Source organism: Eptatretus burgeri, chromosome 2 (genome assembly GCF_056783735.1).
Source record: "Eptatretus burgeri isolate ZD-2024b chromosome 2, Ebu_testis_v1, whole genome shotgun sequence".
In the NCBI taxonomy this organism is placed as follows: domain Eukaryota; kingdom Metazoa; phylum Chordata; class Myxini; order Myxiniformes; family Myxinidae; genus Eptatretus; species Eptatretus burgeri.
This window is the reverse complement of record NC_140962.1, coordinates 8,307,673-8,330,849: the sequence shown is the minus strand read 5'-3', so window position 1 is coordinate 8,330,849 and position 23,177 is coordinate 8,307,673. Positions and strand designations below refer to the sequence as shown.

The following is a 23,177-nucleotide window of genomic DNA, read 5'->3' as shown; positions in this document are numbered from 1 at the left end:
AGTTGTCCTTCACTAATTATTTGGGGTAATGCAATTATCCAAAATATTACTTGGAACTTGTGTTAATTTGAATGTAAACAGAATGCTGCATGAAGAGAATTTCCTCTCCTTTTCAAACAGGCAGGATCAAATGCTGTAGGTAAACCATACTCGACGATAAGACGGAGGTCTCTTTATGGAATTAACTGTTGTATGTAGTGTGACCGCTGCAGAGACCAGACTCAAATCTGGAAATTACAAAATTGATATCCATACCATGATTTAATCTGCAAAAGATCTCCAGAACTTTCTTTCAAGCTTAGGCAAATGGATACAAAAATGTTTTCCCCTGAAAGAAATGATCCATCAAGTGATATGTCGTATTGTTTCAGTTGCTGCAAATATTCCTTCACCTGTTGATTACATCTCATCTTCTGAGTGTAGCAATAGTGGCCTAGATCCTTCTGCTGCTAGATAATTTTTATCGTCTCCATAAGCATGTTTGTGTCAGTTCACACTTGTCATGCAATGTCTCCATTTCCTGCATTTGCTCTGCTAAGTCGTCTGGGATTGGAAGTTCTGACCGGCGAGCCTCTTTAGCCGAGAGTGAAGCTTGAAGAGTGCGGCGTCGATGCTGACGTCTGCACTACAGCATTGTCTTTAAAGAACCATTGCCATCATGTATCTTCGTTTAGTTGTCGTCATGGGCATTCTTTCATTCATATTGTGTTGGGTAGTTGATCAAAATGAGAACAGCAAGACATCCACATTGTCGGAAAAGGCTAAACAATGTGACACACACATCTGCATAGTCCCCACCCCTGGAACTGGTGTGATGGCATCTCATGGGGTGCTGGGAAGTGATCGAGATGTAGTAGTCGGAATGAAACGTAAACACCTAAACCGGTATGAACTGCACCACCCCACAAATGGAGACAAGGTATTATCTCGAGAAGCAGTTGTACAGGAAATTGTCTGATTTTTCTCATCTGTACAGAATTAAAATGGCAAGCTTTTGTCTTCTTAAACTGCAGTGACAAATCTTTAAGCCAGCATTTTGCTTTTATTATTGACCAATTTTATAGCCTTTTCAGAGATATTTTTGAGAGAACGTTTTGTAAAGTGTTAACATTGTTTAAATGTTTCTCTTAAGTTGTATTTTTTATTGTTAAAGGTGAGATAGTAAGTGCTTTCATTAATTTGGCCAAACTGTTTTTACAATGGGTTTTTTCCAGAGCTAAATTCAGGATTTGCAAGTGGACAACTGGTAGAATATATATACATACATATATATATATATATATATATATATATATATATATATATATATATATATATATATATATATATATATATATATATATATGAGTTTTATTTCATTTTTGTTTAAATCTCAGTGAATGTTCCATTAGTTTTGTGTTCGTCTCACGTGAAACTTACTGCCAACCATAGGAGCAGCGACGACCTGTCCACGAGAGGGTCTTCTCTCGGGGGTGGGGGAGGGGGTGACTCCATGGCCGCCACGGTGTGTATCAATACAATCACAAATGAACAGGCAAACAAATATAGTATGTATATGTGGGAAAATTACACACCCAGACCAGAAATTGAACGCAGGCCCTCTGGTAAAAGTACCAGTACTCTGCCAGGAATTGAACCCAGATGTCGCTGCTCCTATAGTTTGGCAGTGAGTGTCCTGGAAGCAGTGGGGGAAAGAGAGTGGCATTTATATATGTGGGAGAATTGCGTGCTCAGCCGGTCGGTCGCCCAGACAGCTCAGAGGGCAAATCACTGGTACGGTTTACCAGATGACCTGGGTTAGATTCCCAGTCTGGGCATGTAATCTTCATATATATATATATATATATATATATATATATATATATATATATATATATATATATATATATATATATATATATATATATATATATATATATATATATATATATATATATATATATATATATATATATATATATATACATATATACATATATCTTCTTCTTCTTCTTTCGGCTGCTCCCGTTAGGGGTCGCCACAGCGGATCATCCGTGTGATCCGCATAGTGATTTGGCACATGTTTTACGCCGGATGCCCTTCCTGACGCAACCCTGGTCGCCTCTTACGACACAGGGATATGGTACACCTATTTTAACCGGGGTATACACCGGCCCAGTACACTGGTACTCATTTTGCCGACCTCGGAAGGATGACAGGCTGAGTCAACCCCCTGGTGTATTAATTCAGTGGCTCAACGGGGCTTGAACTCAGGACCTCTTGGATCCCAAGCCGCTGCCCTAACCACTGCGCCAACACCAGGCATATATATATATATATATATATATATATATATATATATATATATATATATATATATATATATATATATATATATATATATATATATATATATATATATATATATATATATATATATATATATATATATATATATATACATACATACATACATACATACATACATACATACATACATACATACATACATACATACATACATACATACATACATACACATATACATATACATATACATATACATATACATATACATATACATATATATATATATATATATATATATATATATATATATATATATATATATATATAGTAGAATAGGCGTAAGTCAGCAGCGTGGAACTCGTCACTTCGCTAAGTCGGCAGCGTCAAAAATTCCCGAATTTATCTAATGTTAAATCCCTTTGAATGAAGTCTGTAAGTCGTCATCTCTAAGTTGTCACTTCGTCTAAGTCGTCAGATGTTGTCCGTTCCCGCGTAATGGAAACTCAAGTAAATTACCATGCCTAACTCGTCCCATGGAACTTCTACCTCGTGAGAAGCCCGATTTCATGGAATCGTGATGCACGCTCATTGGTTTACACCGCCAGTGATAGGCTATTTATAACTGTGCTGCGTTCAGCTCAGTCAGCGTGCCGTCCCACATGCATCTGAAGAGGTAGGCAGGCTGCGCAATGCAGTCTCTGGCGAAGGAGTAAAGGATCGATCGAGCTTGGTGTTGAAGTCCGATCATGGTTTTATATTGGCTTGTTTTGTACATCACCACACTCACTTTCACATAGGTATTGAGTGGTAGTCATCACGATGACTGTGTGTCATATAATTTGTCGATGGTATATGAGTTTTCATTCCATATGAAAACTCATTCTACATTCATTCCAATGAATGAATTCTAACAGCCATTCATTCCACATTTGTCGATGGTCATAAACCATCACCGATGGTATACTAGTTGTCTTACAGTTGTTCATTATCTTTACTTTTGATAAAGTGATTCATGAATTTCATCTTTGCTTGATCACTTTCCAACTCGCCAATGAACCCCCACCTATGCCCTGAGGATTGTGTTTCCCTTTTGGTACAATAGCTGGCTTAGAGATTGTTGCGCCCTCTTACACGTACGTGTCCAGGCCATGCGCGACTTCATCCTTCACCCCACAGTCATCATGAATGTTCGCATACGCGCAAGTTGTCACATGTTTAAGTCGTCACTTTTCTCGGTCCCGATGGTGATGACTTACGCCAAGTCTACTATATATATATATATATATATATATATATATATATATATATATATATATATATATATATATATATATATATATATATATATATATATATATATATATATATATATATATATATATATATATATATATATATATACATACATATACACACACACACACACATGTGCAGAAACGATCAGCATGCCAAGATCTACTGGACTCTAACCTGGAGATGCCGGAGTTAACACTCCGCAAGATGACCTGAGTGTGGAGGCTCAAATTTAAACTGGAGTGTGAAATGGTGGCTCAGGGAATGTCATAATTCTCTATTTTTGTGCAAACACTGAGAAAACAACTGTCGTGTGCCTGTTGGATGGTAACTCAGCTCTGTGGTGAGACCAAGTAAGGTTATGGGGGATGGTGAGACATCTGATTGTAGCTGGCCACTGAAGTGTAACGGAGGGCTTAAATTGGGGGTCTGCAACCTTCTCTGACAAATCGACCACTTTACTAGTCAGAAAGTAGTGATTGGCTGCACGCTATAATATGCCACAGTTGTACAAGTACTTCATCATTCAAAAAAAAATTTACAACATATAATTATGCATTCAGAAATACAAGACTAAATTGTAAATTCAGAAATACAGGATGACGAGGTCACCAAGCATTCACGAATGTCACACTTTAAAAAAAATAATTGTTATTCGTATTGCAAATCTTGGTTACACATTCAGAAATACAAATAAAAACCTTACTAATAGTAAAGTCAAAATGTGGAAAAATTGTCGCGTACCCCAAAAAATTGCAAGGAAGCATTTTGTGGTATTTTTCTTTTCTATTAGGTTTACAGAACAACATATTGTCGCGAATTCGCGCCCACCGGCATGCGAACGGCCACGTGACTCGAATCGCGGCACGTCGCCCACTGGACGGACAATTCTGTCGTGACCCTCTCGGACTAACGCCGGGAGCTAGTCACGGGTGGGCCTTTCGGCCTCACCACGATCGTGCCAATCGACCACCCGCGTGGGATAGGGTTGTTCGCCAAACTCGACCTACTTAAGTACCCACGCGGAGGGTAGACCGGGCGATCGCAGCTCGCCGCAGGTCGACTCCGGACACGGGCCGCTTAAGAGATACGTTCCGTACTATCGGGATAACCGAGCGGTGTTATCGTCGGCCTCGACGGTTCCGATTAATTATCGGGCGTATTAAGCCCACTTCCAACCCTTTACGTGAAGAAAGATGGAGATTCAATTAAAGAAAAGACGAAGCGAAACGGGAAAACAGTTCAACATAATGCACATTTATTCCGCGGCACACGGAGAGCACACATATACAGCCAAACAGAATGCACATATATCAAATGCTACAAAAGAAACAATGACGCAGAGATACTACCGACTACGCGAGCACACGGCAACACTTAAAGAGTTTTACTTCACAGACGATGCCGACACACATTTATTCAAAAGCAAAAGAAAAAGCCACCCTCAAAGACAAGGGGGCAGACGGGGCCTGTGGGCCAATATTTGCGCGGGACCTGAAGGAGCGGTCAGTTCCGCGAGACCGGGTGGGTCCTACCCGCGTCTTCGTGATAAGCCGCAAATGTGGCAGCGCGGCGGCGCCCCCCTTCGTGCTCCTTCGCGGGTTTCGTTGGCACCGCTTGGAGTGGGGTGGGAACGGGGCCCCCTTTTCGCACTATCTCAGAGCGGGGGAAAAAGGGGGGGGGAATTGTTGATGCTCTGGGGAAGGAGTATAGTTGGCTTGCTTGGGTCCTGTGACGAGCGATTCCACCGCGACCTCGTCGCCGACCGTCGTCTTCCTTGCCTCGGACCCGAGCTCCTCGGACTCTTCCCCCAATTCTCCTCAGCCGACTGCCGAAAACCACCGGGACGCCCTCGCCTCCCGACTCCACTCTGCTCTTCCAAACTGACTCTCCCCAGATTCGCCTTGCGCTCGGCGCTTTATAGGCCGGCAGGAGAACCCATATGCAAATTTCCGGATCAGGACGAGCTCGGGGGCAGAGCCACACTCGCCCATTGGACGGAGAAAAAGGGGCGTGAATCTCTCCTGATCCTAGAATTTGCATATCTCGATTCCACACAGACGCGCCTGGAGGCGGGGCCAAACCGCCCCGCGCTTGCTGATTGGACGGATCAGAAGTGGGCGTGTAGCATTCCTGATCCGAATTCTCCTCGGAAAGGCCGCATTTTGCACTCGCGGCTCGGCGCGTATCTTGTACGAGCCCAGGACAGCCCGACGCTCAGCGCTCACAGGTGGTGCAGGAATGGCCGCAGAAGGAGAGAGGTGAAGGTGGTGGAGGGTTTATGGTGGTGGTTTATGGCCATGGTGCCGTTTGGAATGGCGGTGATGCGATGTTTGCGGGAGCGAGTTGTGAAGGTAAAGATCGTGGCTGTTGGCATTGTTGTTGTTTTGAAGCGGCGTTGTGGTTGGTGGTTGTGTGATGGCGGTTGAGACATGGTTGGTTCAAAATAAAGATAGAACAGAAAAACGGCTCTCAAAGCGTCGCAGCCCGAATGAATCACATTTATTCCCTCTAAACAACGGGTTTGGGGCTAACTACACATGTACTTAAAGAGATATCTCACCTACGGGACCTGAATGGTGGTTTGCGAATTTCCACAACCGTAACAATATCAAAAGTTGGGCCAAAAGAAAGGATCTCGATCTGAGGTTAGAAAAATATGTCAGCCAATGTTAGAACATGTCTGATAGCTACTCATATCTGGTGGATTGAACAATTTCCAACCAGTTTAACCCTTTGAGGTTAATTTTTGGGTGATAATTTGACTTTCAGTGAGCTGGGGGCCCATTGGAGTACTGATGAATGGGAGTGGCCTTCAAGATGTCTTGGAGACAATTGACAGTGAAAACGCTGTGGTGCACATGACGAATGGAAAAGCTGTGCAGCGTGCATTTCAGGGTCCCCTCCTTGTTAATCAGTGTCTGAGGCACCAGATCACAGCTAAAGTCATTGCAGATGAGCCAGGATTTGAGATCCTCATGCAAGAACTTGACAAACAATATATTATGTTCGATACGAATGGAAAAGCTGTGCAGCGTGCATTTCAGGGTCCCCTCCTTGTTTATCAGTGTCTGAGGCACCAGATCACAGCTAAAGTCATTGCAGATGAGCCAGGATTTGAGATCCTCATGCAAGAACTTGACAAACAATATATTATGTTCGATACGAGTGAAATAGTCTTGGAAATATGACTCAAAAATGATTGTATCAAATGGATTTCCCTACACTAGTTTCCGTAAAGTCTGAATTATCTAATAGTTCAGCCATAGTTTGGTCATTTTGGAACTATTTGCAAATGTTGGGAGTGGCCTTGAAACGTGTCGAGGCCGATCACACAGGGTCATGGCAAATGCAAATCCATGCTATATCTGATTGCTTACCAATATTTGCTGCTGCTGGGACATCCCAACTATCTAAAGTCTGCTTATCTTTACCTCGAGAAGATGCAGGCGTTAGAAACTGAAAACTCCACAGTATTTTCGAAATTCAGAAACGGATTACAAGGGATCCGACGCACCGACCAATACTGGGCTGGCCTTGGATCAGACTTTGTGATCGAACAGACCCTGATGCGGTCCCTTAAAAGTACAGGGGGCCCTGACAAGAGGAAGTGGAGTGACTGACCATCAACAAGCTGTTTGGACAATGTCTTCTCCTGTATCCTCCGCCTACAACTACGCCATGTAGGAATCTGTCAAACCATATACACAACGAGCGAACAGCACAAAGGCATCTGTGTCACAAATAGACAGGGATAAGGTGGACTTGGCCAAAATTGCCACAAAGCTTGAACAGCATTCTTGGATGAGGTGACCCTTTGCAACATCATCACAGGGATAAATGCTGACGAGGATGTCAATGTGCAGGACCTTTTTATTGTTGGCAGAAACACAGTGAAGAAAATGGAAGGACAATCTGTCTTCTCATATTCGCACAAACGAAACACTGCATTGAGGACACGAGCATCAGCCCGTGCTGTCAAGGTCACCAATGATCGAACCATTGATCCAGCACGGTTATTTGAGAGGTTCCTTTTAGTATCTCAGTCAGGAAATCTGTGCCTAGATGAGATAATGACATATGAACTTTCCCCATTTCCTCCATCCTTGTTTGAAGCAAAGAATCATATGTGGAAGTCAGAAAAAGCATAACTTCTGGACGCTATACGATGGCATGTAACTTCATCAGAAGATGCCGTTCTTCAGTCCATTCCAAAGACTCATCGCTACGTTCTAGATGGTGGTTTACTTCTACATCGACTGAAATGGACCGAAGGCAGCACCGACAGCTCAATTGCCGATCCCGATGCGTCTTTGACGTCAGACCTGTACGGCAGTGCCACCGTTGTCTTTGATGGATATGATGGAGGACCAAGTACAAATGACAAAATGCATCAGCGACGAAGTCGAACTCTGGTTTTGAACAAGGTCAACATATCAGAAACAACAACATTCGTTAGGAGAAAGAAAGATTTCCTCTCATTGTTTGAACAAACAGGCCCTCATCCACTTGATCTCTGAACGCTTGTGGCAGAAAGGCTGTCATATCATCCAAGCTGAAGGAGATGCAGACTTGGACATCGTGAAAGCATCTGTCGCAATGACATTCAACAACCCTGATCGAGAAGACACAGATCTGCTGTATCATGCAACTACGGACTGCAAGGACCTGTACTTTCGGTCAGACAAGGGGGGGGACCAAATGTTTACAACATCAAAGTTCTGAAACAGTTGCTTGGTGACAATGTCTGCTCTGATCTATTGCTTGCCCATGCCTTTTCCGGATGCGTCACTACTGCGAGAATCTTTGGGGTGGGGAAGAAATCTGTTTTCCAAAACGTTATCAAGGGTGAATCTATCTTGCGTGCCTGTTCACAGGTCTTTAACGCACCAATGGTAGATCAATTTACTGTAGAAACCACTGGTTGCAAGGCGATGGTGTCCTTGTTTAACGGGACCCAATCTGACTCTTAAACTTCATTACGCGGCAAGTTCCTTTGCAAGAAAGTGGCCACAGCAAAGACCTTTGTGACACCCGAAAGACTGCTTCCAACAACCTTGGCTACAAACCTTCACGCTCGGCGGACGTACCTACAAGTCATGGTTTGGATGGGCAAGGAAGACTGCATGGACCCGACTGAATAGGGCTGGGACGTACAAAGGGGCAAACGTATTCCACTTATGGTGCATAATAACCCTGTGCCAGCCATCCTGCTCAAAATGATCCACTGCAACTGCACTACAGGATGAAGCATACTGAAATGTAGCTGCAAAAAACATGGCCTTGAATGCACCAGAGCTTGCAGACCTTGCCAAGAAGGCAACTGTGGTAATGTGTCTACTGAGCCAATTACAGCTGATGAAAAATATTTGGGGAAGGTACGTTGAAACATACGCTCTGCAGATCAAAACTGATTTCTCGAAGGTAGACTGTCTCACTCTTTTGGTATTTTGGAGTATTTTTGTCAGTTTTTTTTTTTTGTCAATCGTACATGTAGTTATTTTTACTCATGCCACATTTAGACCCTTTCTGGAAGTCCATTTTTTGGCAACTTTAAATATGTTATTCTGTCGACCAAATAAAACAAAAAACACCATGAAACGTTTTCTTGCTATTTTTGGAGGGCCATGTGGCATATTGATCCTACTATAAGGCTAATGTGAGGTTTGAGCCTGGATTCAATCTGCAATTTTCGTGAAATTTGGCTCAAATTTGATAACTGCTGCCTTCATGAGTTCCGGTGTGTGAGTATTAGTTTTTGAATGGTACTTGTTCTTCACATGAAAGGTGAGAATGCTGAACGCCTGCTCGCAGCATTAGGTGGATCCAACTATTGAAAGTACTATGAAGGCTGCTCGTTTCAACATTTTCTGGTGTATGTTTTTACAAAAATCCAACAACGACTCCATGGTTTGGTGAATGTGTTTCAAGATATCATTGCTCTGCAATGCCAGGAGCTCCATTTATGCATCAGCGAGATTGGTTTCGTCAATACATGGCTGGTAGTTAATGAGCTCATCTGCCTCCAATGTAAATGGGTTTGAAACAAACGAGAACATTTTTTTTTTGTCTTAGGAGCTCTGAAAACCGATAAGCGAATTCTGACTGCAGTTGTTAGCAATTTACGTGCATCACCTGTCAGGTAATTTTGGCCAATCTTTTAAGGTGTGTCAAAGTCGGTTTTGGCTGCATTCTGTGGTGTTCCAATAGCCTCAGTTTGCTGATAAATACAGTATTTGAGAAGTACAAGTCACAAATAACTTTGTCCTTTGCCTGGAGTTGTTGTGTCGGTACGTTTAAATGTGCCGTAATGTCAGCCAAGAATGCCAGCTTTTCAATCCACTGGTTAGGGTCATTTTTTTTCAGGATAGCTTGAATTTTTCTTCAGCAACTTTTGATTAACAGTCAAAAAGTCAATAATGGGTTTCGGGAAGTCAGTTCTGATGTGAGCGAATACTCAACCTTTAGAGAACCAGCAACTGCTGTGATATACCAAGTTACCATTATTATCCTCATCATATTTTGAATTGCCGATGTTTGTGAGCTTGACCACAAATTCAGTATGCAACCTGAACGACATCTTCCATGACCACTTTTAAGTGGTCAAAGTTGTGCATGCTGGTCAAGCATTCATGATGTATGAGACAATGATATGAGAAAACGTCATTTCTCGCATCATCTCTGCCATGGAACAGCGCCACAAATCCAGCACTTGTCGCCCCAGAGTGTATGGCGACATTTGGTGAAGCGTCACTCTCCCAGCCCCCACTTCCTTGCCCTTGCTCCCCCCTTCTCACTTCCCCACCCCTCCTTGACCCCCTTCCTCCTTTCTCTCCCTCTTTCTCCATCCATCCTCCCCCTTCATAGTCCCGTCAGCGAAGCTACGGTTGTATTTGCTAATGTAGATGTCAACTTGTGCTTTCTTCATTTTATCTGCCAGGATTTCGTTATTTGTAAACCCTTGCATGCTGCAAGTAAAAGCGTTTTCGTTTTCGCTTTGCTACAATTGTTTTTCTCTTGGTGATGAGGATATCAGGGCTACAAAGTTTATTGTCGATCGCTCGGCAAGTGGCTTAAGCATTCAAGCAAGCACTCCATTTGAAACCATTGATAAGGAACTGCTGGCTTGGCAAGCACTACAGCGAGCTGCTTGGTCACTGAACACATCCCAGGGTGGTGTGTTCTGTCAGCAAGCAGCTTGCTATCACTTTTCAAGCCAGTCGTTCCGTATCAACTGCTTTCTAAGCCGCTCCGCAAGCAGAGAAAGAGATTATGAGAGGTACTTCGTTATGTTAGCAAAAATGGCCACCATAGTCAGATTCAAAATGATACTCCAATCAATGAAATGTGCAGATGCACACCCCTGTTATGTATACTGTACTCAATAATATTATTGAAATGTGCATTTCATGCTTTAATTTTTCCTCTACATTTCATCCTAATTCTTCAAGATCAAACATGCAAAACCCCTCCCCAAAATGCCCAGTAGTCAGTCCAAAGATAAGTTTGTCATGAAGCTCCCCGTTGACTCCCTTTTCTTATCTTTCTTTCCCTCTTCCTCATACTGTAGCCGCTGCTAAAGGCCCAGTCACACCTTGACGTTTTAGCCAGCTTATGCTGATTTTTGAAAAATTTGTCTAAAACGCTGGCACATGTCGAATACGTTATGGGTAAGTTTTGGAAACATTGTGAGCACGCTGAAAAACACTGCCATACGTCGTAGTACACTGGCTTTCATCGTTTTACTTTGCGGTTGTCCTCAAATTTTAGCATGCTTGAAATTTTACGACGTATGCCAGCGTATGACTCACACGTTCCGCTACGCTGGCCATAAGTTGTAGGCATGTTATGCGATCGTTGACACATGTTGACACACGTCACTTGTAAGTTACTCATAAGTCGAAACACGTCGAGGTAATGATTAGCGTACCCGAAACTTATTTATAACCTATGAGTAACGTGTTGTAGGCACGTTACACGATCGTTGACACACGTCGAGGCACGTTATGCGATCGTTGACACACGTCGAGGCACGTTACTTGTAAGTTACTCATAAGTCGAAACACGTCGAGGTAATGCTTAGCGTACCCAAAACTTATTTATAACCTATGAGTAACATGCTTTGAACCTATGTGTAACGTACCTCCAACGCATATTGACGTATGTAGACTTATTTGATTGATGTCTTCCGGACGACCACAGAACTTACTGAACGTGTTTCTAATTTACAGCTACCATATAATGGCGTATTGGCAGCGTTTAAAAAACAACACCAATAACTTCCGATATTTCGTCACGTGCCGTTACGTCACGTCTGATTGCCTCTTCAGTTTGCTCATGTCTTATTCTTAGTTCCTCCTCTGTGAATATTTTCTGTTTGAGGATATTGTCACGTCGACGTCAAAATTTAAAAGCAAATGTCCGAATATATTTTAAAATTCGTGATAGACTAAAAAAAAAAAAGATAAAAAACAACAACAACAACTTCAGATATTTCATCACGTGCCTTCACGGAGCCAAGGAGAAAAAAAAGAAAATGTGCCTTGACGGAGAAAATAAGTTTCGGGTATGCTAAACATTACCTCGACGTGTTTCGACTTATGAGTCACTTACAAGGAACTTGTGTCGACGTGTGTCAACGATGGCATATCGTGCCTACAACTTATTCCCAGCGTAGCGGAACATGTGAGCCATACGGTGAGTATGTCGTAAAATTTTCAGCATGCTTGAAATTTCATGACGTACGAGATGTACCACGAAATATGACAGCATATTTCATCGTTTTTCAGCATGCTCTTAACGTATACACAACTTACCCATACCGTATTCGACGTGTGCCAGCTTGGTTCGGCATATTTTTCATAGGTCGGCTTACGCTGGCTAAATCGTCAAGGTGTGACTGCGTGGTTGACACTTTCAATTTTCAGGCGGTTATGATTTAAATCGGCGTGCGGCAGGTTTTTAACAAGGCTACGCCACAAGTTCGTCGGCGATACGTGCAGCGCGCTATGCCCAAGTTAAACTATCGTTGGGCATAGGTTGTGAACGCCGAGAACAGGCTAAGCATTCGTTGGTATAAGTTATCTATAAGACAATGAAACGTTCTGTGCCCGTTACTAATATGTTATGCATACGACCAACACGTTATGAATACGACCAAAACTTTTAAAAAAACATCAAAATTTCAGCGTGCGCCAATGTTTAACATACATTTTTATACGTTGCCATTGCTGGCTAAATCGTCAAGGTGTGACAGCGCCTTAACACAATGAAGTTGTCACGAGGATTGAGTAAAACTGAAAACAATTGGCCGAACTGCATTTGTTGGAGTACCACAATAGCATTGTCTTGCTGGAGTACCACAATAGCATTAATTACATGGAGATCACCATGTTATTAAGCTGTGCCGAGCACTCTGTTACGTTGGAGTGCTTGCTTGAGCTCTTTGAATCAAGCAAGCCACTTGCTAACGGAACACACCCCTTCCAATGTTAAGGCCCGGTCACACCTTGACGTTTTAGCCAGCGATGGCAACGTGTTAAAATTTATGTAAAACGCTAGCTTACATTGAACTTTTGATGTTTTTTTTTAAAGATTCCGACGTATCCATAGCGACTTGGTCTTATGTATAACGCATTGGTAACTACACAGAACGTTTCGTTGTGTTATAGATAACTTATACCAACGAATGCTGAACCTGTTGTCGGCCTACACAACCGATGCCCAACGATAGTCTAACTTAGGCATAGCGCGTTGCACGCATCGCCGACGATGTCGTGGCGTAGCCTATTAAAAGGCTGACGCACAACGATTCAAATCATAACTGCCGTAGAAATGGAAGGGTCAAAATCGCGGTCACACCTTGGCGATCTTGCCAGCGTATGCCGACGTAACAAAAAGTGTGTCTAAAACGTTGGGGCACGTCGAATACGGTATGGGTAAGTTTGGTATGCGCGAGTAGAACGCTAAATACGCTATCATAAGTCGTAGTAAGTAGAGTACGTCAAGAAATTTTGAACATGTTCAAAATTTTACGACGTACTCGGCGTATGACACACGTTCCGCATGCGATGGGGATAAGTTTTACACACGATATGTGGACGCTCACACACGTCCACAAAGGCTACTTATAAGCTACTCATAAGTCGAAACACGTCGCGGTAATGTCTTTTTTACGCGAAACTTATTTCTAACTTATGTTTGACGTGCTTTGAACCAATTCTTTACGTAGTCCCAACACACATCGACGTATGTAGACGTATTCCAATGACGTCTTCCGGTCGACAAAAAAAAAAAAAATGAATGTGTTTCTAGCTTACAACTGCCATATAAAGACGTGTTCCCAGCGGTTTTGGGAATTGGTATATAAAAATGGTGTTCATAAAAGGGGAACCCAACAGTGTTTTCGAGTTCCTTTTTGAGTCGATGTCCATGTCAGCAGTAACAGTATCAGTATTAGTATTAGTATTAGTAGTAGTTTGTTCATGTTGGCAGTAGTAGGTGGGTGTGAGGGGAAGGGTGTGGGTTATGATGGATCCTCCTTGTGTCCACGGGTAGGTTCATAAGCTGCCACTCAACGATTTAAATGGCTGCATCTCCACTATTGAAAGTAGACGCTTGCGCTCAACAATTGGATTTTTTTTTACACTCAACGACTTTTAAACGGTACCACTCAGCTAGTTTCATTGTTTACAATGAACGATTTAAATTGCTGTCACTCGCCTTTGTTTTTTTTTTTTTTTGTTTTTTTGACGCTGGGGTTTGGAAATTTGAAACGTTTCTTCTGAACGTGTTAAAACGCTCAAACTCGACTATTTTAAATAGACGCTGCCGATGGACAATTGGAATCATAGCCAAGCTAGACATCGAAGTGTGAACATCCTCGTCATGCCGAAGAAAAGTTTGAAGAATGCTGCAAATAAGTGTCCTGGCCGTGGCCGTGGACGCTGACGCAAGGACGATCCATTATACCGACGTCTTTCAGCCTATGAGTAACTTAAAAGTAACGTCTGTCGACGTGTGGCAACGATCGCGTAACGTGCCAACAACACGTTAATCATAGGTAGGAAATAAGTTTCGGGTACTCTAAACATTACCTCGGCGTGTCTCAACTTATGATTAACTTACAAGTAGCATGTGTTGACGTCTGTCAACGATCGCAGACCGTGCCTACAACTAATGGCCAGCGTAGCGGAACGTGTGAGTCATACGCCGACATACGTCGTGAAATTTCAAGCAAGAAAAAATTTGAGGACAACCGAAAAGTACAACGTTTAAAGCCAACGTACAACGACGTATGGCAACTTACTACGACGTATGCCAGCGTGCTCTCAATGTTATCAAAACTTACCCATAACGTATTCAACGTGTGCCAGCGTTTTAGAAAAAAAATTCAAAAATCGGCATACGTTGGCTAAAACGTCAAGGTGTGACAGGGCCTTTAATGGTGTGAGGCACAGAATGTAGCTAAGGATAGAGATAAATGGCGAAAACTCATAGCAGCCTTATGTCCCATCAGCACGAAGAGGATAAGTAAGTCGGTACACTTAAGTCTTTGTTGATGAATGGTAGCATTAAAGCAAAGCAAATTTACTCCAGGGTTAATATTAAATTGCTACCACTCAAGCAATATTCACATTTGCACAAGTACCACCAGATCGTTCAAAGGAAGATGCCATCATGTTCTACCTCCTCTTCCTCTTTCTCATGCACTGGATTCACTTGGTCCATGTTGTTTCATGACTACAAAATCGGAACACAATATCCGCATGTCGGTGCAGCTTAACCCTGCCTTCCAACAGGTTCATCTTGCTGCTTGGCATCCCGTTTTGTTGCAGCCACAGCTCCAGTGGCGTCACTAGGGTTGGTGTCACCCCCCCCACCCCTCTCCCCCATGGACCTCCTCCCATACCAGACCATACAGAAACCTTAGTAATGTTTTTTTTGTACTAATGTTATTCGTAAATCGTAATTCCCTGAATATCACTGAATGTAATAGCAATAGTAGTGACATAAACAATTAGCAAAATTAAAATTACACTGTTAAATTTAAATATATGCACAGTCTAAATGTATTTACATTTACATAGTTTCATGTGGTTAAAGTGCAAATTCAGTACGAAAAAAATAGAATTAGAAGTAAAAACGTTTAAGAACTACATCAAAATTATGTTGATTTTAATGTTAAACTTTATTGTTACATGAGTTACTTTAATCAGTTTAATGGATTAGGTTTGCATAATCAATAACGGCCCAAATAATGTAGAACTTGGAGACAAATGCATCTGGAAATATACTCATAAATGAAATAAGACCATAAAAATTAAACAGGAACAAATACACAAGCATTTCAGCACTTCGTGAACATCTCGACTAATTCAGAACTTTCCTTTCCTGGCCTTCAAAGCTGCAAACTTGTGAATCACTTCATCGAAATAAATGCCTTTCGCCAACTCGCTTTCAATTGATAATGTCGTAAGATCGGAAAGCCTTGACTGTCCCATGGTAGATCGCATTCTCACATAATCACCACCCCCATCACCTACACACTACCACCTCCACACCACCACACGACATCGAACCCTAACACATCACAACCAAACGCATCACAACCAAACACATCACAACCAAACACATCATTACCACCCACAAACCACCATCAGATATACGTAACCAATCACACACCAGATTCCGTGTGGAATCAGTGTGTGGAAGCCACCATTCATACACCATCATGCATGGCACCCACGCCATCACTATCAACATCCATCACCGACACACCATCACCATTTAGACACAACAACCCACATACAATCAGCACCCACACACTACAATCCACACATCATCTGCAAACCACCACTCATACACCCCCACCACCTACATATCTCCATCCACAAATTATTTAGAATAAAAGTTCAAACTGAAGATTTCAATTCCTTGTAATTGTTTATAAATGTATTTATTAATCAAACCAAACATTAATTACTAATCGTCTCACCTCAGAGACACCACGGGCACAGAGGAAACTGATATGCAGTACGTATTAAAAAGACTTACTTATTAAGCATTGCAAATCGGAATGTATATCCAGATGGCGAAGCCACGATTCAAACCAAGTAAAGTTAACCACACAATCGTCCAAACTCACCATGTTGTGTTTTAGTGGATGGAACGAAACCAGTAACAGCCGTTATCAGTACGGGATTCTATTTATTCTACAACCGTCGTCAGAGGTATGAAAGTCAGTGACGTCACCCCGTGACGCCCAATTAGCAAGAGAGGAAATCGTTTCACTCTTAAAACCAGTTTGTTAAAACTACTGAAACGTTTTACTGGTACCTCGTAACAAAAGTAGAAATGAAACAGATCCAGAAGTGTTATTATTTCATATGCAGCCTGTGGCTGCTGGTGGCATCATTTTCTATGAGCATCATTTTCACCCCCTCTGATAGCGTCACCCGGTGCGATCCGCACTCACCGCACCCCCCTAGTGATGCCAGTGCGCAGTTCACCAAGTAAAGTACAGATTTTGTTGCTGGAAGTTGCATGGTTATGACGGGAACACACTCTTCCTTTTCTAATTCCCATCCCTTTTGTTGTGGTGACGGGATCTCAGAGTTTGCTGTTGTGCAGTTGTGCGTGGTAGTGAGCCCATAGGGTTGCTTGATGTAATGCATCTTGCGTGTGTGGTAGCCCTTTCTGATTGTGCTTGCATGCTTTGTGAACAGCCACCAAAACTTCTTAACCTTTGAGATCTGGGTTTGAAGTAGGTATAGTACATTGAGCAAATAGTTAGACTCCACAATGCTATGGTAACTCTCTTACAATAGCCAGAATGATTTGCAGGGCAGAGGAGGCACAGCAGATGTTGGATGGAATGCTGGTCATGATTAGGTCTCGGAGGGAGATTTACCATTATCCAGGAGGGAGGTAGGTTACTGATTTGGTCAGAACCACAGAGAAACTTGAGCTGCAATGCCATGGCTGGTTGTTGTTGAGTCAAGTCCCAGCCAACTGGCACGGTGGCAGTTGAAATTGCCACGTATGAGGAAGAGAGAATATGGGACTTCCAAAATGACGTATGAATGGCGACGAGGCCTTTGGTTCATGCGCTGTGTGCACGTTTTCAGCAACTCAATTCTGCTCGGCACTTTTAACCTGCTGTTGCTTGCCCGAAATCGATGTAAAATCGACTTTAATCATAATTTTCGGCATTTAAAGGAAAGATTGGAAATTTAAAAATGGTTAACCATTACTGTTGTGTTTCTGGATGCAAATTGGACTCTCGGAAATGTAGGAAATACGAGAAGTATCCATAGATGGGAAGTGTTGAGTTCTTCCCATTTCCTGTTAATGCAAGCAACGGCAGTGGATATATATCTCTCTATCTCTATCTCTATCTCTATCTCTCTCACACACACACACCTTTTAGCAATGGATGCAGAAATATAGTGTAATTCCTATTGTGACACTGGAACCATACAAACAACATATTTATCACAGCTCACACCCCTACCTCCCAACATGATTAATAGTAAATATCATCATTTTAAAAGTTGATTTTAAACTTACCCTGTGCATTCACAAACCCCAGACATAACCTTTCCATCACTGTTATGAAGCACCCAAACCAGATCCGGTCTGTCTGTCTGTCTCTCTGTCTGTCTCTCTCTCTCTCTCTCTCTCTCTCTCTCTCTCTCTCTCTCTCTCTCTCTCTCTCTCTCTCTCTCTCTCTCTCTCTCTCTCTCTCTCTCTCTCTCTCTCTCTCTCTCTCTCTCTCTCTCTCTCCATAACCAAGCTTGCCTTCCACAAAGAGGAAATCCTGCAAGATTCAAAGTCCATTCACTGGTAGCGATCCTACTGTCCTTGCACCGGCCCATGTCGTTCAGATTTTGCAGTGCTGAAAACTACAAGATCTCAATGCTTTGGGTGAACTGAGAAAGTTCTCAAACTATTTCATAGTGCAGAGGTGCAGCCCTTTCAGGTCCAAGTATTTTCAGATTCTCATAGAAGCTTTGTAAGCCATTTTAAGTAACAATCCTTATCTCACACACACGATATATGGAAACGTGCCCTAATCAACATCGCTGCTTAAGGAGTTGTGTGCATGCTCACCAAGCATTCTGGGACAGATTACGTTATTTCAAAAGTTCCGTATTGGCAGGGCTGTCTTAACAGCACTGTAGGCCCTGGGCAAAGCAATGTACTGGGGCCCCTACCTACCTACCCACCCACCCACCCACTGAAATGAAAACTAAAACGTTCAGTAAAATTAAACATATATTTGATTGGTAAAGCAAGAATCAATACAAATGGTGAACAACACAAACGTTTAAACATATAATTAATTGGTAGAGCAAAAATTAATCAACACAAAAATTTGCGACATTTCTTTGCAGATAATTGTTTTATAATTGGTTGGAAGTCAACGTTCTTCGGGATGTCATTTTCCATGCACATGAGTGAAAGCCAGTTCAAATGCTGCTGTCCCCTTCTGCTGCAAAGCTGATTCTTTGTTGGTTTCAATCTTGAAAATGAGCGTTCCCCCGTACAGTTGGTCACCATCATGCACAATAAACACTTTGAGTGTGATTTCAACATTGGGAACACACAGATCTCAAATTGTCTGAAATGAGTTTGCTGTACACCGCAGGGAGAGTCTCACATTCTTCATCATGGACCGTGTAGTGCTTGAGCTGCTTGCATTCATTTTAGAAGTTCACTGTAATCAAGGTCTTCATGGTACACATTAGCCAATCTTTTACACTTTTTGTTTAGCTCATCAGAATCGATTGTTTTCAATTGACTGAAGAAGGAAAACAGATTTCCAATCCATTCGTTGGCACGTTTTGTCAGGTCAGAGTTCATAGAGTCCAGAATAGGGAGGAATGTTTCCACATTGAATTTTTCACTTTTGTGCAGAAGTATATTTTCCGCTGATCCATCATATCCAGTGAGATGTACACTTCGCTTTCCTTCACGTTTTATTGCATCACTATAATCCGAATCTGGACACCTACTTTTGGCCTTCAGTTCATATTCACTGAATTTGTCTCTAATTTCCTGAAGATATGTTTTCAGAGACTTGATAAGATTCAGAGCAGCAAGTATGTCCACATCTTTTGATTGCAGAACCATAGTTGTTTTGTTCACTCTTTCGAGAATGTCATGCCAAAGAATTGTCAGAAAGAAAATCTCTTCTCCATTTTCTTGCTCAATACTTCTGCTTTGCGCCTTGTGTTCACTTCCTGGTCAGTGTCAGCTGATAGAGTATCCAGTGCATCTTGAATTTTCTCAAAACCTCCATGCAGAGCAGTGACAGCATCAAAATGTGCTGACCATCTCGTGTCAGACAGACGCTTGACCACAATATGATCCTTTCCCAAAGATGACGTCAGAACATTCCAACGATGTGTGGAAGCCGAGAAAAAGGAATACCAACGCTGAACAAAGTCAAAGAAGGAGACAATCTGTGGACCACACTCTGCCGTTTTTACTCCCACCAAGTTCAGACTGTGTCCAGCACAAGGGACATAGATGGTGAATTTGTTTAGTTCACGGATCCGTGCTTGCAATCGAGTGTAGCATCCAGACATATTTGAGGAATTGTCATAACATTGACCACGGCAGTTTGATAACGGAATGTTGTTCTCATTCAGGAAATCTACAACAGTGTCTGCGAGATTCTTCGCTCCGTGAGAAAAGTTTGCGATCAACTTGAGAAAACGTTCCACAGGCTCACATCCACGAATGTACCGGACAGTAAATGTCAGTTGATCAATGTGCGAGATGTCCGGAGTGTAATCAACACTTATTGATTAGTACTTTGACTCTTTGATTTCTTCCAGAATAGCACAAAGTACATGTTGTCCCATTAATTCAATACATTATTCACAAATGTTTGCCAATAGATACAATGGGTTCCCCTTTCCAGCATTTTACGGATTTGTGTATTTCTTCTTGTGGAACGTCCCCAGCAGCAGGAGTAAGTAGATAATGGTGTGTCTGGAACTGGAAGATTGGATGTAGAAGTGCTTGCAGCAGTGGACATAGATGTTGATGCTGTGTCCAGAGGAGCAGTCACTGTTGCACTAGGGGTGAACCAAACTGATAATTTTGGAAGTTTGCTAATTTTCTCCTTCTCTGCAGCTCTTTTCCTCTTCTGTGCTCCACTCGTATAGTTACGCTTCATTTCTGCTCAAGGAATTGTCTACCTGGAAAGAATTGGTCTGTTAGACAAGGCTATATGTTTATATACAAGTATATATATATATATATATATATATATATATATATATATATATATATATATATATATATATATATGTATATATATATATATATATATATATATATATATATATATATATATATATATATATATATATATATATATATATATATATATATATATACACAGAAATATGGTTGTCCTGAGCAACTGCCCAGCCTGCCCATGCGTTAAGACAGCTCTGCGTATTGGAATTGGTGGTTATTCGTTGTTTCATGTTCATGAAAGATAAGCATATGGAGTTGTCATCATTGAGTTAATCTTATACCATGCAGACAAAACAATAGGTGTTTCCAGAGAGGACATTACATGGACGCGATGACGTTCTCGACATAAACAGCAACCCCACTGCTGGGGAGAAGGTCTGGCCTGTCAAACCAAAAGAGACATTACTCGGTGAGAGGCAGGGGACATCCTGTGAGAGGAATGTTTCCGTTTTCTGGTGTGAACTGCAGAACCGATAAAATGCATCTTTTTTTTTTCTTTCCTCGCACTGCTAAATTCTGGAACTTTTCAATTTCAAATTCACTTTTGAAACCTCACTGCTAAATTAAAAATAAATTATTTTCATCAATCGTCAGCACATCAAATATGTTGGAAATAGCCATTTCACCATGATATTATGGCCAAACATGTCATAGGTTCCTCCATTGTCAATGAGAAGAAGAAAGGTCTATTGTCAGTCATATAAGCAAACTTGCAAGATGATCAGAATGTTGTGATGCAAGTCTCATTGAAGTGTGCAGAACACCATGTTGCTGCCATCCTAATTTTTACTGTTATTTCCAGTTTTGGCCATATTAACAACAACCACCAAAGATCTTTGATCGATTGATGTCCAAGCAGAAATCTGGCATAGTTGAAATAGTTTTTTGAGAGGATATAAACAGAGCACAGGACTGCACAAAGCAAATGGTGGCTGCGTTTTCTCTCCGCTCTTTTCCTTCTCTGCTCTGCTTTGTCAGTTTGATACTCGACTGACGAACATTCCCCGAAGACCATCCCTCTAAATACTAGACAGTTCGATACCCTCACGGTTCCAGAAACTGCTCATGATCGTGAGACAACTCCATATCCGTAAGCAGGCAGAAATTCCCATAACACGATCTTTCTACAAGCTGTAAAATTTTCCTTAAACATTAACAATATCACATTTTGACTCTATTATACATTTACAATCAGCATCTAACCTCACAAACATAACAAAGTTTATATACTGATAATTAATTTAATATTGAATCGTAGGTGTACTATCGTCAACGATGCACAGAACATGATATGCTGCCTAACAGTCGCATGCAAATAATTAGTGACAGCAATATATGACATCGTTGGAGACCATCTGTTTTTCACGGATGTTAATTTGTCAAAATTTTGAAACCATACCCCCTCCACCTCTCTGCCATTCTTTCATAATATATCCCTCGACCCTTCCTTCCTCGTATTCCTAACTTCTTTCCCATCTCTCCCTACTCTTCCCACATTTTCCTGTCCTTTCTCTCCTACCACCCTCTCTTCCATTCACAAATTTATATTTCATTTTAAACTCCCATGTGTGTAACGTATTAAATAGGTGACCCCCTTTATTTATTTATTTTTTTTACAACAAACGTTATTGAGATGAATTCCTCATTAACAGGGATCAGATTTATTTCTGAGAATTCTTATAATTACCTCATCAATTATCTATTAAATAAAAGGACGGTGTCTGCCCCGTTTTCTAGCTTCGCTCTCGCTCTCTCTACCCACTTTGTGCAACATCACCAAACTTCATAGGCATAATTAACGTCTTACAGCATCTAAATTTACTTCCAACTTTTGCTCCATCTGGCTGTCGAAAGCAGACCTTTGTCAAAGCATTCACCTTACTGGATGATGCCACACCATTCCGGTGGCCAGTGTTTCAAGCCCAATTGTCATGGGATTGTTGTCGTTGTAGTGTTGTCTCCATCTATTTCATTCTTCACAGCATCGTTGCTGCTGTTATTCTGTGGCCCTCCTGTCAAATTCCATGCCATCCCATCGCCCATTTGTGACAGGTATATCTGCTAGTATAGAAAATATGAATGAAATGCTTAAAAATTGTCTTACTTTGAATAATGGCCGAACAGTACTAGTAATATCAATTGGACAAGGCAGGGTATTTCTTGATCTTTCAAGTCATCAATAACCGTTTGATGGCATTATACATTTATTTTTCTGTGTGAGGAAATTGGTATTCTTTTTGAAAGGGTTTTGAAGCATCTTTGTAAACACTTTACTAATAACATAACTGGTTTTATCTTTTTTTTAAATTTATATTCAT

At 41.6% G+C, this 23,177-nt stretch overlaps 1 protein-coding gene across 1 annotated transcript in view; it reads left to right on the top strand.

Annotated features, from left to right (window-relative positions):
- LOC147031386 (protein FAM200C-like) overlaps positions 1-23,177 on the top strand; it is a 37,441-nt gene that overhangs the window by 1,107 nt on the left and 13,157 nt on the right. The window lies entirely within an intron of this gene.